Source organism: Equus caballus, chromosome 2, assembly GCF_041296265.1.
Source record: "Equus caballus isolate H_3958 breed thoroughbred chromosome 2, TB-T2T, whole genome shotgun sequence".
NCBI classification, from domain to species: Eukaryota; Metazoa; Chordata; class Mammalia; order Perissodactyla; family Equidae; genus Equus; species Equus caballus.
In genome coordinates, this window is record NC_091685.1 from 114,170,673 (window position 1) to 114,186,683 (window position 16,011).

Sequence of the window (16,011 nt, forward strand, 5' to 3'; positions counted from 1 at the left end):
TTTTGAGTGACAAAGGCAAAACGCACAATTTTAACATGATCCCATTTTTGTAAAATAATCTATGTATGAAAATACCTATGCTTTATATGATAATCTGAGCAATGAGGAGTATGTATATGTGTAATTGAAATGGTGATGACAGCCAGGCTAGAAAATAAAAGCAGGAAAAAAGCCTGCACTAAAAAAAACCCCAAAAAACTACAGTATGCAAATTAATCACATTTATGCATTATATAAGTTACATATGTATGTGTGTGTATATATACATGCAAATATAAAATTAAAACAAAAAAGATATACCAGAAAAGTGTAAACCAAAAGAAATTTGATATAGCAATCATAGGGTCAAACAAAATCGATTTAAAAGTGAATATTAAGCTGTAAAACAAACTTACAGAAAATTAAAGTTAAAAAAGATAGTACAAGGGCTGGCCCGGCGGCATAGTGGTTAAGTTCCCACGCTCCACTTGGGTTGAATAAAAGAAGAATGAGATTTATAGCATAATACCAATTTTATGAATTAATAACACATACTCAAAATAACACTAGGCAATTCACAAGTTTGTAAACACAAACATGAAAGGTTGATTGGAAGAATCTATATTAAATATACCAAAATAGGTGCCTATTGGTGGAGAGACAGAGATGAGAAAGGAGGAGGGGGAAGGAGAAGAAATACACTAAAAATAAGAAATAAGGGTCTTACACATATTGGTAATGACATGTCATGAACTGAAGATTATGATTAACTCAATCATGCAGTGTTAGTGCAATTGAGGTCCAAAGCAAAAACAATAAGTAGACATGCAAAGTCAGAGATATGCATATCATCCCATAAGATTAGTGCAGACGCAGAAACAGCCCCATCTTTTATCTTAAAGAACGAATGAAAGCTTCATGGGTGTGTTGAGAGGGTGGGATGCATTCCAAAGAAACACTATGAACCAAGTAAGGAAGTAAGACTCTATACACAATAAAGTACAAGGCGGAGAGATAACCAAGGGCCAGGTCATGGCTAGTCCTGAAGGTCAAATAAGACACCTGAATTTGACCTAATACTAAGTGGTGAAAAGCCTTTGTCCGTTTTAAGCAGGGAAATGACAACCAGATTTGGGGTTTAAATAGACGATGGCAGTGAATGAGATGGATGTGAGGTGAGTCCAGGGGCAAAGGTGGTAAACTGGGAGGTTAGTGAAGAAACGTGGATGAGAGGTGACATGAGTCTGAACTAGGGTAACAGTAGCAGAAACAGGGGAAGAATAGGAGGCACCTAGCAGAAGCAAGCCAGCAAGACCTGTGAAGCAGAGAAGAAGCAGAGTCTCCAGGTTTCTACACTAGGAGCAGGACAGTTATACCAACTCACACGGCATAAACTGAAATCACAGTTAACATTTTTTGTGTGTACATAGTGAGAACTTTTAAGATCTACTCTCAGCAAATTTTTCAAGTATACAATACAGTATTATTAACTATAATCGCCATGCTGCACATTAGATCTGCAGAACTTATGCATCTTATAGCTGGAAGTGTGTATCTGCTGACCACCTTCACCCTTTCCCCCACCCCTGCCTCTGGCAACCACCGTCTACTCTGTTTCTATGAGTTCAGTTTGTTTTTTTAGATTCCAAACAGGAGATTATACAGTAGCTGTCTTTCTCTGTCTGACTTATTTCATTTTGAATAATATCCTCGAGGTCCATCTACGTTGTTGCAAATGGCAAGATATTCTTCTTTTTTATAACCGAATAATATTCCATTGTGTGTGTGCATATATATACACGTGTCCGTGTGTGTGTCACATTTCCTTTACCCATTCATTTGTTGACAGACACTTAAGTTGTTTCCATGTCTTGGCTACTGTAAATAATGCTGCAATGAACATGGCGGTGCAGATATCTCACCCAATGATTTTGTTTCCTTCAGAGATATATCCAGAATTGGAATTGCTGGATCATACAGTAGTTCTAGTTTTAAGGTTTTTATTTTTAAGATTGGCTCTGAGCTAACATCTGTTACCAATCTTCTTTTTTTTCTTTTCCCTCTTCTCCCCAAAGCCTCCCAGTACATAGTTGCATATTCTAGTTGTGGGTCCTTCTAGTTCTTCTATGTGGGAGGCCTCCTCAGCATGGCTTGATGAGTGGTATTAGGTCCACACCCAGGATCCGAACCAGTAAAACCTTGGGCCACCAAAGTGGAGCATGCGAACTTAACCACTCGGCCATGGGGCTAGTCCCTCTATTTTTAATTGTTTGAGGAACCTCCATACTGTTTTCCATACTGGCTGTACTCACTGTACTGTAATGTTTATATTCCCAAAGACAGCACACAAGGGTTCCCTTTATATCCTCACTAGCACTTTTTGTATCTTTTTGAATAACAGTCATTATAATAGGTGTGAGGTTTTGATTTGCATTTCCCTGATGATTAGAGATACTGAGCCCCTTTTCATGTACCTACTGGCCATCTGTTTTCTTCTTGGAAAAAAATCCCTGTTCAGGTCCTTCGTCCATTATTGAGCTGCATGAGTTCCTTATACATTTTGGAAATTAACCCTTATCCAATACACAGTTTGCAAATATTTTCTCCCATTCTGTATGATGCCTTTTCATTTTATTGATCATTTCTTTTGCTGTGCAGGTTTTTAGTTTGATAGATTCCCACTTGTTTATTTTTGCTTTTGTTGCTTGTGCTTTTGGTGCCATATCCAAAAACTCATTGCCAAGACAAATGTCAAGGAGCTTTTTTCCTGTGTTTTCTTCTAGGACTTTTAAGGTTTCAGGTCATACATTTAAGTCTTTAATTCATTTTGAGTTAATTTTTATTAGTGGTGTAATATAGGGGTCCAATTTCATTCTTTTGCACGTGAATATTGAGTTTTCCCAGCACCATTTATTGAAGAGGCTATTGTTTCTGCATTGAGTATTCTCAGCTCCTTTGTCAAATATTAGAGGACCATATATGTGTGGATTTATTTCTGGGCTCTCAATTCTGTTCCACTGGTATGTGCATCTATTTTTAGGACAATACCACATCGTTTGATTACTATAACTCTGTAATATAGCTTGAAATCAGGAAGTGTGGTGTCTCCAGCTTTGTTCTTCTTTCTCAGGGTAGCTTTGGCTATTCAGGGTCTTTTCTGGTTCCATATGAATTTCAGAATTCTTTTTTCTCTTCTGTGAAAAATGCCACAGGAATTTTGAAAGGGACTGAGTTGAATCTATAGATGGCTTTTGGTAGTATGGACATTTTAACAGTATTAATTCTTCCCACCCATGAACATGGGATATCTTTCCATTTATTTGTGTCTTCTTAAATTTCTTTTATCAATGTCTTACAGTTTCCAGTGTACAGATCTTTCACATCCTTGATTAAATTTATTCTTAAATATTTTACTGTTTTGATGCTCTTGTAAATGGGATTGTTTTAGTTCTTTCTTTTTCAGATGGTTCACTGTTAATGTATAGAAATGCAACTGACTTCTTTATGTTGACTTTGTATCCTGCAACTTTACTGAATTCATTTATTAGTTCTAACAGTTCTTTGAGGATTTTCTATGTACAAGATTATGGTATCTGCAAACAGGGACACTTTTACTCCTTCCTTTCTAAGACGTGGATGTCTTTTCTTTCTTTTTCTTGCCTAATTGCTCTGCCTAGGACTTCCAGAACTATGCTGAACAGGCGTGGTGAGAGTGGGCACCCCTGTCTTGCTCCTGATCTTGGAGGAAAAGCCTTCAACCTTTCATAGTTGAATTTATTAGCTGTGGGCTTCATCAAGGCCTTTATTACATTGAGGTACATTTCCTCTATACTTACCATGTTGAGAATTTTCATATTAAAAAATGCTGACTTTTGTTAAATGCTTTTTCTGCATCTATTGAGACAACATGATTTTTATCTTTCCTTCTATTAATGTGATATATTACATTTTTTGACTTGTGAATGTTGAACCATCCTTGTATCCCAGAGATAAATCCCACTTGATCGTGGTGTATGATCCTTTTAATGTGCTATTGAATTTGGTTTGCTAACATTTTGTTGAGAATTTTGCATCTATATTCATGAGGGATATTGGCCTGTTGCTTTCTTTTCTTGTAGCATCCTTATTTACTTTTGATATCAGAGTAAAGCTGGCCTTGTAAAATGAGTTTGGAAGGATCCTCTCTGATTTTTTGGAAGAGTTTGAGAAGGACTGGCAATTTTATCTTATGCAACTATTTTAAGTTTATGATTAAAAAATTAAATTTTAACTTGAAAATGTGCCAGGAGTTTGAGCAAAGAAAAAAAGAAAAAGAAAAAAAAATCACTGCTGTTTTCTTATGCGTCAGTGCTTTACCAGCAGGTAGGATTCTGGGGCCACTTTCCTTCATTATCCTAGGTACTAACTCCATTCTCCCCCCAAAACCTAAGCTAGTACCCAAATAACTAGAAAATCTACACCACAGTATTTAAACTCTTTAGGGGTTTTTTTGGTTTTGTCTTCTGTTTTTTTGTGAGGAAGACTGGCCCCGAGCTAACATCTGTAACAATCTTACTCTGTTTTGTACGTGGGATTCTGCCACAGCGTGGTTTGATGAGCGGCGTGTAGGTCTGTGCCCGTGATCTGAACCTGCAATCCCTGGACTGCTGAAGTGGAGCACGTGAACTTAACCATTATGCCACCATTCTAGCCCCTAGACATTTTTGGTTTTGTTTTCTATTTTTAAAATGGAGAGGATTGGACTATGCAGAATGGTATCGAGAGCTTAAACTGGACTCATGATAGTCATTATGGTTGAATCGTGTCACTCCCCTCTACCTCCCAAAATATGTTGAAGTCCTAGCCTTCAGTACCTGTGAACAATGACCTTATTTGGAAATAGGGCTTTTGCAGATGTAATTAGGTTAAGATGAGGTCATTAGAGTGGACCCTAATCCAGTAAGACTAGCAGCAGTCATCAGAAGAAAGACAGAGACAGACAGAAAGAACCCATGTGATGGCAGGCAGAGGCTGGAGCGATACAAAAACAAGTCAAGAACATCAAGGACTGACAGCCAGCACCCAAAGACAGGAAGAGGCAAGGAAGGATTCTACTCAGAGCCCTCCGAAGCAACCAGCCCTGCCAACTCCTTGATTTGAGATTTTTAGCCTCCAGAACTGTGAGAGGATAAATTTCTATTGGTAAGCCATCCAGTTTGTGGGACTTAGTCACAGTAGCCCCAGTAAACTAATACAATAGCTGATAAAGCCATGAGACTCCTTTGTTTGTTCTTTTAAAGTTTATTGGGTTTTCTTTCAATTATAAAATAGTATTTGTTTATTATGTAGATTTTTAAATATCATAGAAGTACTACATAAAGAAAATCAGAAGTACCCATAATCTCATATAGTAGACAATCACTTCTAATAAGGCTATTGAAATATATTCTTAACAATATCCTGGCCTAGCTACCAAACTGTAAACTAAAATTTCACTTTATCATCTTTTTACTAAAAAGCAATATAACCACAAGGACACACTGAGGACTTTTCACTGATAACTACAACTGTTCATCTTACTACTAAAAGCATTTATGGTTTTCTTTTAGGTAAACAGATAGCAAGCTGAAGAGCTATAGCAAGTTGAAGCAATAAAAAAAATCTCATTCATTATAGGGGTATCTTAACTTTTATAAAGTTGAAGGATTAAGGATTATAGTAAGGAAAATATAACTGAAAAACAGATATCCTTTGATATACAAAACCACTGTCACTCTACAGTTGGAAGAATTAGAGAAGACTATATTAGAAAATTTATAAAACAGAGAGAGAAAATAAGATTAAAGTAATAAGGAAATTCTGTACCACCACCAACAAAAACAGCAAAATTTTTTCTCACCTTTATAACTTTATAAATTACAAATTCAAGTGTAGATGAGTGATGATGACAAGATCAAATTCCAGTCAAGGGACAGTCTCTTTGCCTAAGACATAGTCACTTTATATTTACAAGGAGTTAAGGTCATGCAAAAAGAGGAAACTCAAAGCATTAATGACTGTAGATCATTTAAGATCTAAACTTCACTGTACTTACACTCATCTAGATGATTGATTTATTTTGTATTAGGTACTCAATTTATCTGTTCTAATAACATCAATAGCTCCTATTAGTAAATAACATATCTTTTTCTTTTTTTTCTGAGGAAGATTCGCCCTGAGCTAACATCCATGCCAATGTTCCTCTCCTTTTTAGTATCTGGACCGCCGGCATAGCAGGGTTACTAACAGAGTGGTGGAGGTCCATGCTCAGGAACCAAACCTGGGCCGCTGAAGCAAAGTCTGCTAAACTTAACCACTAGGCCACCGGGGCTGGCCCTAGTAAATAACGTATCTTTAGAAGGGACATTAAATTACTTCCTGTCTAATCCGACCTAGAGATGTAGTTAAACACAATGCGATAAGCCAAAAATCTTCAGTATCTCAAAACTAAAAATACTTGCTAACATTTGAAATTACTAAACATTCCCTTCATGTGACCTGTATGCAATTCTTCCTTTCTCTAATTTCTTTCCAGAAGGAGTCACCAAAATTACTACTTGTTAATTAGTTTAACAGATAATTAGTGAGATAGTCTCTAATACCAGAGAGCTCACTTTCTAGAATGCAGAGATGAAAACACAAACATATATTCATATGCTATGGAGAAATATATAATACAGTAGATAATTATGAAGAAAATTAAGAAAGGATCAGGAAACAGAGAGCTGACTGAAGATGGTGCTTTTCAGATAGCAGTGTCAAGATCATGTCACCTGAGGAGAAGACATTTCAACAGAGACTTGTGGAAAGTGAAGGAGCCAGTCATGTGGGAAAGAACAGTGAAGCCAGAGCAAACAGAACATGAGACCCTGAAGCAGAGACATCCTTAATATCTTCACAGAAAATGAAGGAGGATATGCTGAGCAGTGAGAGTACAAGACGCTGGAGTGTGGGCTGTAGCCCATGACAGGCCATGTTAAGGACCCTGGATGTGATGTGTACAACAGAAAGGAATTTGATGGTCTTGAACAAAAAAGGGATACGACTTAACTTAAATTTGAAAAGGATCACTTTGGCTACTCTGTGGACAACACACCACTGAGGAGAGCGCAGAAAAGACAGTAAGGTTAGGATGCTATTTTAGAAGTCCAGAGTAGAAATTATAGTAACTTGAACTTACAGGAGAGCTGTGGTGATAGTAAGATGTCAGAACCTGAAAATATTTTGAAGATAGAGCCCCTGGAATTTTTTGCTAGATTAATGTGAGTGTTGGAAGAAATTCAGAAGTTCATGAAGACATGTTTTCTGATTTGAGTAACCGGAAGAATGGAGTTTTTTTCTATCAGAATTATCCCACCACTGCTATAAACCTTTTTAACATACTACAATATTGTTCTAAACCTATATTGTTCTAAATCTACTGCATTTACGGAGATCAAGAACATGTAGGTAAAAGCCTGTCAGGCATGGATGCAAAAAAGAATTAAGTTTTGGACGTATTAATTTTGACCTCCCAGTGGAGATATCTAAGATGATGGGTACATACGAGCCTGAAAGTGTTTTGGTCACAGATAAATATCACCATGTATTTGGAAACCAAACATTTATAAAGCTGGACTTCAAAGAAAATATATAAAGGAGACTGAGAAAATTAAACAGTGAGGTGAGAGGAGAGTGTCCCACGGGCCAAGCAAAACAAGTCAAGGATGAGGAATTAACACGTACGCCAAATGTCGATAACGGGTCAAAGACAGTAAGGATGAAGACCTGACTGTCGGATTTCAGAGTGCTTTTCAAATTTAAGTAATTTTCAGTGTTGTGCACTTTTTTGCTCTATTTCTTTGTATCCAAAAAAGAACTGTGCCTTACTTCTTGTGGCTTTTACCTACTCACCAGTTTCCACTGGTAACTAACTAGAAAAAGACAAGAGTGCATGTATATCCGGAATATAGAGTATGAACACTAGAGACAATGGCTTATGACAATCTGCTTTATGACACAACCTCCAGAAGAGAATCAGGCCAAAGGAGGCATTACCTAACATTTCTCTCTCCCGACAAAGCCCAAAACTGAACTCTTGCTTTACCTACACCTTCTCCCCCATCTCAGCTGACCATAACTTCATCTTTCCAGTTGCTCAGAACAAATATCATGGTATCATGTGTGACTCCTTTTTCTTGCATATCTCAGTCAGCATGTGACCAATTCTCACCACCTCCACCTCTACTATTCTGGTCTTAGCCATCATCAAATCTTGCTAAATTGCTAAAATAGTCTCCTAGCTTCTATCCTTTACCCTTTACAGTGTATCCTCAAGAGTAGACAAAAAGAAGCTTCTAAAACTAAATCAGTGTCATCCCTCTGCTCAAATCCCTTGTAATGGGTCTTTATATGAATGTTGATAACATTCAGATTAAAAACCAAAAAGTCCTTATAATGGCTTGCAAGCCTCTATAGTACCTGATAAAAGTGAAAAACACTTCCTTCTATACTCTCACACCACTTCTGAGACCAGATGTATGGGATTCCCACCACAAGCAACTCTCCAATTCTCAGTAGAGACTGACGGAGTATCCTACAATTTAACTCAACTCTGACACTACCTACTTGGAGTACTTGGAGTTAGTGCCAGAGCTCACAAGTTAAGGGCTCAATCTCAGAAGATTGCCCCTCTTACTTCAGACACCAATCATAAGTCCCAGGTTGTCACCTGTACTTCTGATTGAATGCCTGTAAACTGGGGTTCCCATGACCTCCTCCATGGGTTTGATTAATTTGGTAGCATGGCTCACAGAACTCAGGAAAACAGCTTACTGGCTAGATAGATTTTAGGCTTATAATACAAGAATACAACTCTGGAATAGCCAGACAGAAGAGATGCATAAGGCAAGGCACGTAGGAAGGGGCATGGAGCTTCTGTGCCCTCTTCAGAGGCGCCACCCTCCCAGCACCTCCACATGTTCACCAACCCAAAAGCTCTCCGAACCCCTTCAGTTAGAATTTTTTATGGAAGCTTCATTACATAGGCAAGAGTGATTCTATCATTGGCCATTAGTGATTAACTCAACCTCCACCACTCTCCCCTCCCTGGAGGTGATGGGGAGGCTGAAAGTTCCATACTTCTAATCACGTGGTTGGTTCCCCTGACAACTAGCCCCCATCCTGGAGCCCTCAGCCACTAGTCACCTCATTAGCACACAGAAAACATTTATCGCTTACAGAGATTCCAAGGGTTTTAGAGCTGTGTGCCAGGAAATGGGACCAGAGACCAAATATATATTTATTATGTCACACCTGCCCATTCCCTCACCTCTAACCTCATCTCCAACTGTTTTCCCTTTACTTTCTCCATTTCTGCTATATTGGCCTCCCTGTTATTCCTGAACACACCACGCAAACTCCTGCTCTAAAGCCTTTGCACTGGCTATTCCTCTGCCTGACATACACCTCCCCTTGATACCCACATGGTTTCTCCCTGGCTCCCTTCATGATTGCTTTGCTCAAAAATCACCTTCTAAATGAGGCCTACACTTATTTAAAATAGCAACCCGCCACAATCTCCACTCCACATTCCCAACTCCCCTGCCCTGCTCAACTTTTTCTTCTCCCCTTGCCATTCTTCACCATCTAATATGCTATATATTGACTTATTATGTTTATTATTGTTTCTCCTCCCAATCCTCTTAGAACGTGAAGTGACTCCCAAGCATCTAGAACAGTACAATAAGTACTCATTAAATACTTATTGAATGAAGCTCAGAAAACACAGTGAAACTTCTATCAACAAACCCTCTGAAGTGAGTGTTCCTAACAAAGATGACATAGGCACTAAGGGCACAGGACAATTTCCCACAATCTGGCAGCTAGGTCAGGGTCAGTACTATACTAACAAAGAGTAGGATTATCTCAGGCCTATAGAGCAGGCCCACATAGGAGGAAAAATCTAGGATTTAAACAGCCTGCTCACCTAAAAGCAGGGAGGGCCACCATGAGAGGGGGCAACAGCTTATTATGCAGGCTGAGAAGTTCAGAAGAAGTCAAAGCATAAAATGTCTCGTGGACAAAGAATGCATGATTGGCTCCTGACAAGGATGGAATCCACATTCTGATAATGACTTCATGATTCTCACAATTATTTATTCCACCTCTGAGAAAGTTTCCAGCAACACAGCACATCACTCAACTACCCAATCATCAAAAGCATCAGTTCCATAATCTGTAATCATAATCTATATAAAAAGAGTCCATATAGAGTTATGAACCATCTATTATGTATTAAATGCCAAATAAAGGTCCAAAACATAGCAGGCATTCAGTATATGCAAGCTACTTCTAATGACAACACCACCACTATCTTTGATGTAAAATGATTTTTAACAATATAAACAAACTTTTGAATAAAAAGTAAACGCTGTATTATATGACATTTTATACCCCATTTTGCTCTTTCTCTATTTCCTTAAACTGAGGTATCAATCTTGACTAGAGCCTTGATCCAGATTAGTGGGATCAGATAAGTTACACAATAAAGTATCAATTTCTAAATTAGAAAATCTGTTAATAAGTCATTCTTAGTAGAAAATAAGCAATTTGATTTATAGAGCTAGCCTACTTTAAGGAAACTTAATATATGAAAAATTCTAATTTGCAAAAATATGTTTGGGAATGCTTCACTTTACAAGTGAATTCACCACAGTATTATTTTAAACATTCATTTACAAATCATTTGGACTAGAGAAGGAGAAACTGAGTTAAAATGTTAGAAGGCAATGCATCAGAAATAAAGGGAAAGAAAGTCTGAAATAACAATGTATCAACAGAGAAGATTTAATTTAGAAAAATTCAACCTATGTACAACTTTTCAGAAAAATAACTACAAACTTCCTTAATGACAATTTTAATAAATAACACGATGATCCATCAAGCCACAAAAAATAAAGAAGAGCACCCAAAATGGCTCTTGACATTGCTCTCACCATGTCTCTGGGTCCCTGAGAATGCCCCCTGCCTGAGTTACTGCCCCTTGCATAGTCCATCCAGTACTCTCCTTACACTTAAGATGACAGTACACTTGTCATCACCTTCAGATTCCCTTAGTTATTGTGTCTTCCCTCTACAGCAACATAGTATAAACCTTTAACAAAGGGATGTACAAAGTACAGGAGTAACACAAAGATGAAGTAATCTACTGTCCTTTGCCGGAACAGAAGAGACTTCACAGGTGTGACGTGGGTGATTGGAAGTCGAAAGGGGAATGGGAAGAGAAGAGAAGCAGCATCTTGCAAAGGCAAAGCTATAAGCAAAAAGATTATTTTATCTTTGGAAACTCACTGTAGCTGGGGGAGGATTGGGAACAGCCAGAGATAAGGCTTAGGAAAGGAAGAACTCATATTTCGGACTGCTTTAACGTTGTCCTATTATTTTTGAATCTCTAGTGCTCGGCGTACAATAGGTCAATAAATGTTTATTGAATAAATTTGCTAACTGGGAAAAGCACAACAAGTAAGTAAAAAACTTCCAAATTCCAAAGGAAAAGTATTTCTTCAAATTGCTTTTTGCAGGTCAATATTTGGAAAATAGACGAACGTAATTATTTCCAAAATAATTCAAAACTATGATGAAAACTCAGGTAACTGATTTGTATTGAAACATGGTTTATGTTGCATAACATTTTATTTTCTGATGACTTACAAATACGAATATACAAAGCAATTTTTCTGAAGCGACTCATGTAAACAAAAATTCAACGAGATGCAACAGTTTGCAGCATTTTTGTATTGTCACAGACACTCTTGGTGGCCTGATGAAGCCTACAGATTCATCAGAACAATCTTTGTAAATGCATAATATAAAACTCATAGGATTAAAATAAGAAGGAAAGAAAAGAAAATAATAATAAGATCACACAGAAAACCAATTATATTAAAATTCACTTCTAACCCCAGACCACAATTCTAATCATAGACCCCTAGTTTAAGAACTCCTGATAGAGGACACACATTAACTCGGAAAAGCAAAGAATGGATACTTTTGGCCTAGATATTCCATATATATATATATATAGTATTCCTATTATTTAAAAAAAAGCTCATAACTTGCCAAGATTAGAATTTTATGTAAAGTTATTTAAAGTTTAAATAACCTTTGAAGATTTTATCTATGGTAGAACAGGTTGCATCCTCTTCCTGTTCCTATTATGCGCGTATACCGTAATGCAAAATTTTCTAAAATCATTACATCTGCACAAAATTAATAATAATATACTAACACTACATATGTGGCATCACTGATTTCTGGCTGGCTCTCCAAAGAGACATAAATTAAATTAGCACACTTCCTCCCTTAATCCAAGACCTCATGAGCACCAGGAGGCGAGGCTGACAATCTCTGAGGCCCCAGCACATCTAGCACACTGTTCAAAATACTTCCAGATGCAAAATATAAGCTACCTTGCTGGAGGCTGTCTTTGGGGTCTATAATTAAGAAACACCTTAGAGTTAAAGGTGTCACATAACAAGATATGCTAAGTATTTTAGAAACTAAACATCTTTGTAGGATAGCTTCATCTACCACTTTATAGATTTTAAACATATTTTTGGAAAACTGTAGGGGAAAGCAGTGTCCTCTCCAGCATGGCAGGTGTGTGAGTTCCAAACAGTTCCAGCAGGGACAATAACTCTGATTTTGACTTTGAAAAGTGTACATCACCTTAAAATAGATAAGAATTTTCATTTTTTTAACCCTTTGTCTTGCAAAAACAAACTTCTAAACCACATGATTCCAAAACTGTATTTCTTGATACCACATAGTTTAAAATAAACATTTCTTTGACACTAAATAATATAAAAGATCACAAATCACAGCACATACCAAACTCATAGGAGCTTTGTGATTTTTCTTTTCTTTTTTTTAAAGGAAAAGAATAAACTAGGTGGAAAACGTGCCCCTCCTCCATTAAAATAGCTATCTTTTTAAAAACTACTTTTTTTATCTTTTAGAGAAAATAATAACATCAATGGATTGACTATTAGTGTCAAGTTTCATGAACTATATACAATCTACAGACATTTATGAAAAGATTTTTCTTTTAATTCATAGGGAAAAGGAAAGGGCTGTTCTTGGTTGCATGTTTTTTACCCTGTAAGAAAAAATGCACAGAACAACCAATGAGTTTGATTTATGAACAAATATAAATAAATCACTTTCATGGTTGATCAACAGTCATCATGAACGTAAACAAATTGTCCAAAGAGCCCGTTTTAAAAGCCTCTAAAACGTAAAACAAAACAAAAACTTTGTTTTTTTCAGACTATAATTAACTCCTACGTACAACGAGTCTGTCTATTTGGAATTCTTATGACAACGGCAGATAAATCACGTATTACTTTTGAAAATAAGTTTGGTTTTTTGTAAATTTCTCTTTAACAGGAGGCAAGATCTTTGCCTAGACCATTGTCATGGAACTGAAAACAACAGAAAGTAAAACTAACAAGCATCAATTTTGCCAGGAGCTCATTTAAATCAGAATTTTGTGTTAGCACTTGCTACTCCTTGTAAATATTGAGATTAGCAATGCTTTTCTTTAGAGAACACAACTAAAAGAGCGAATCAGAGCCTTATCACAACACAAAGAACTTCCTAAGTTTACTGTTAAACATCCCTCAGAAACTGCCTTGAAAACCCCTTGCAAAAATATATACTTTTTCCAGATAAGGAAACATTTGGCAAACTCTGCCGTCTAACAAACAGAGCTTTGCAGTACATTTTGCAAGCATTAATCAGACTTTGCAGTGATAAAGAAAACCTTGCAGCGGGATAACAAAACCTCAGAACACGCTCAGATTGCAGGCTTTAGAAATCCTCCCTGTTACACCTGTGCAAGTACTTCCTGTTCACCACCGATGTTTAAAAGTAGTTTGTAAACGTCCCATAAGTCGCCGTTCAGAAGCTAAACATTAACTTTATACATTGCTACTACCACCCAGAAACCACCAGCCCAAAGGTGCTCACGAATCCAGCCATCAAGCTTCTCCAAGGAGGGCAACATAACCATCCTGGACCACTTTAAAGAACTGCTGCTCGGGAGACGCAGTGGCTTGGAAAGTGAGGGGCAGGCGCCAAGGAAGCGTAATTCTCAGAAACCCAGTGCACTCAGCGACCCAGCTAAGGGACTCCAGGTCTGTCCCGAGCCTGCCCTCAAACACAGCAGCACTTAACAACCCTGACCCAGTAAGAACCGCACCTCCTCCCTCCTCGCGCGCTCCAGCTTGGCCACAGGCATCTCCTCCAGGGCCGGGACGCCGCGGGAGGCAGGAGGTTGCGTGACTCCGGGCGCCAGAACCGCGGGGCAAAGAGCCCGGGGTCTGCCCCGACGGGTGGGGGGCTGAGGACGTCGCGGGGCTGCGAGGGGAGAGACGAGGTCCAGGACTGGGACAAGGATCTCCCAGTCAGGCCCGCGGGGGTCGCAGGTCGTTGGATCTCCATCCAGGGTCTAGTTTCGGAAACTTACCTGGCGCTCTGCCCTCCTGGGGCGAGGAGCGTGCGCTCCAGGGAGGGAAATACCGGCCTTCCAGTCCCACAGGGCTCCCTCCCGCTGGCCCAGCTCCGCCGCTCGCCGATACCAGGCTGACACACCAACAGCTGCCACCGTAAGCGAAGCTCACAGAGAACTGGAGCAGACGCGGCTGCCCTCCGCCGCCCAGAGCTCGACCCTGCGCACGGAGCATGCGCGCACGCCCCAACACCCAAGGGCCAGTCAGGCCAGTGACACCTGCGATCAACAGGTCCCCGGAGCCCCGCCCCTATCCCCGCCTCGCGCCCGCCCCGCCTCCTCGGAGCCGGCCCCGCCTTTGCGCTCCCCGAGCGAACCCCGCCCCCGCATGCGATTTCCCGGCTTTCCGGACCTGCCGAACTGTATTCCCGCGGGGGTTCGATGGGGCGCGCGATCCAGTTGACTTTCTCCGAGGCGCGAGATCCCGCGAGATCAAGAGTTGGAACATTTCCCCTAAGGCGGGGAGTGCTTAGCTCTGGGAGAAGGTGGCTGCGGGTTGCGCTGTGTGGTGTCAATGGAAGGAGGGGATCGTTCCCCAAGTGGAGGCGATTATTCCGATGCTCTTGGTTATTTATTCGCTATGTTCTAAGCTCAGGAACGCAGATCCACCAAGGACTGGGCTTTAGACAAGGTGGTGTTACCTGAGATAGAACGATCTGTGCTCTGGCGTCAAAACCCCAGGCGGATGCCCAGTTCCCTTTAGCTTTCTGTGAATCATTGCGATCTGTTTGCAGTTAAATGGCTTCCGTTGGCATGAATGTGTAGTCCCCAACTGGTTATTTCGTGACTATTAATAAAATGAAAACTTTAATAAACATGTTGACTCAGTTAATGGTTAATTCTAAGAGAGATTTGGCTGCCTCCTTACCTTCCTTTCGAACAGGCTTTAAGTTATAAGCTGCTGCTTGGGAATTGGGCTAAACTTTGTTTTGTAATAAATTGTTTCTTAGGAGTGGTTGTATGAGAAAAACGCCGTCATCTTTAGTTATCAAAGATCCCTCTCAATAAGTAGTAATTAAGGTTTTGGAGCTCATGCCAAAGCTGATGCAGGTAGAACATACAAATAAAATCGATTTAAATGAACTTGGTAGGTTACGCTTAAAAGTTTATTTGAAAAAATAGAGTGAAGAAACATTTTAGTTTGGTATAGGAGAATATTGCTTGAGTCTGAATCAGTGAGAGTTTATTGAGCGTTATGATGTTCCCTTTACTGAATTAAGAACTGAAGGAGATACAATGAAATTTAAGACATGGTTTCTGCTTCCAAGAAACGTAAAACTTTCAGAGGAGGAGGAAAAAAACTCTACAGTTAAAAAGTAACGTCACTTAAAAAAAAAAAAAAAAGTAACGTCACTTACTCTCCCCTTGGTTTCAATAGTGCCGGTTTCTTCTGGTTTTGCAGCTGCTTCTCTGATGCACTTTAAATATTTTTATTCCTTTGTGTGCCCTCTCTGTTCCCAAGC

The 16,011-nt window shown here is 39.1% G+C and overlaps 1 protein-coding gene across 3 annotated transcripts in view; it reads right to left on the reverse strand.

Moving 5' to 3' along the window:
- The window catches only part of USP53 (ubiquitin specific peptidase 53), a 62,069-nt gene extending 46,861 nt beyond the window's left edge, over positions 1-15,208 (reverse strand). The window contains exon 1 of one of the 3 annotated variants that reach the window (XM_023636639.2): positions 14,901-15,208. The gene's annotated coding sequence lies outside the window, so the exon portion shown is untranslated. Of the gene's footprint in view, positions 1-14,007; positions 14,250-14,506 lie in introns of those variants that run through there. The other 2 variants (XM_001916288.6, XM_023636637.2) reach the window with 2 other exon arrangements.
- Positions 15,209-16,011: the final 803 nt, after the last annotated feature.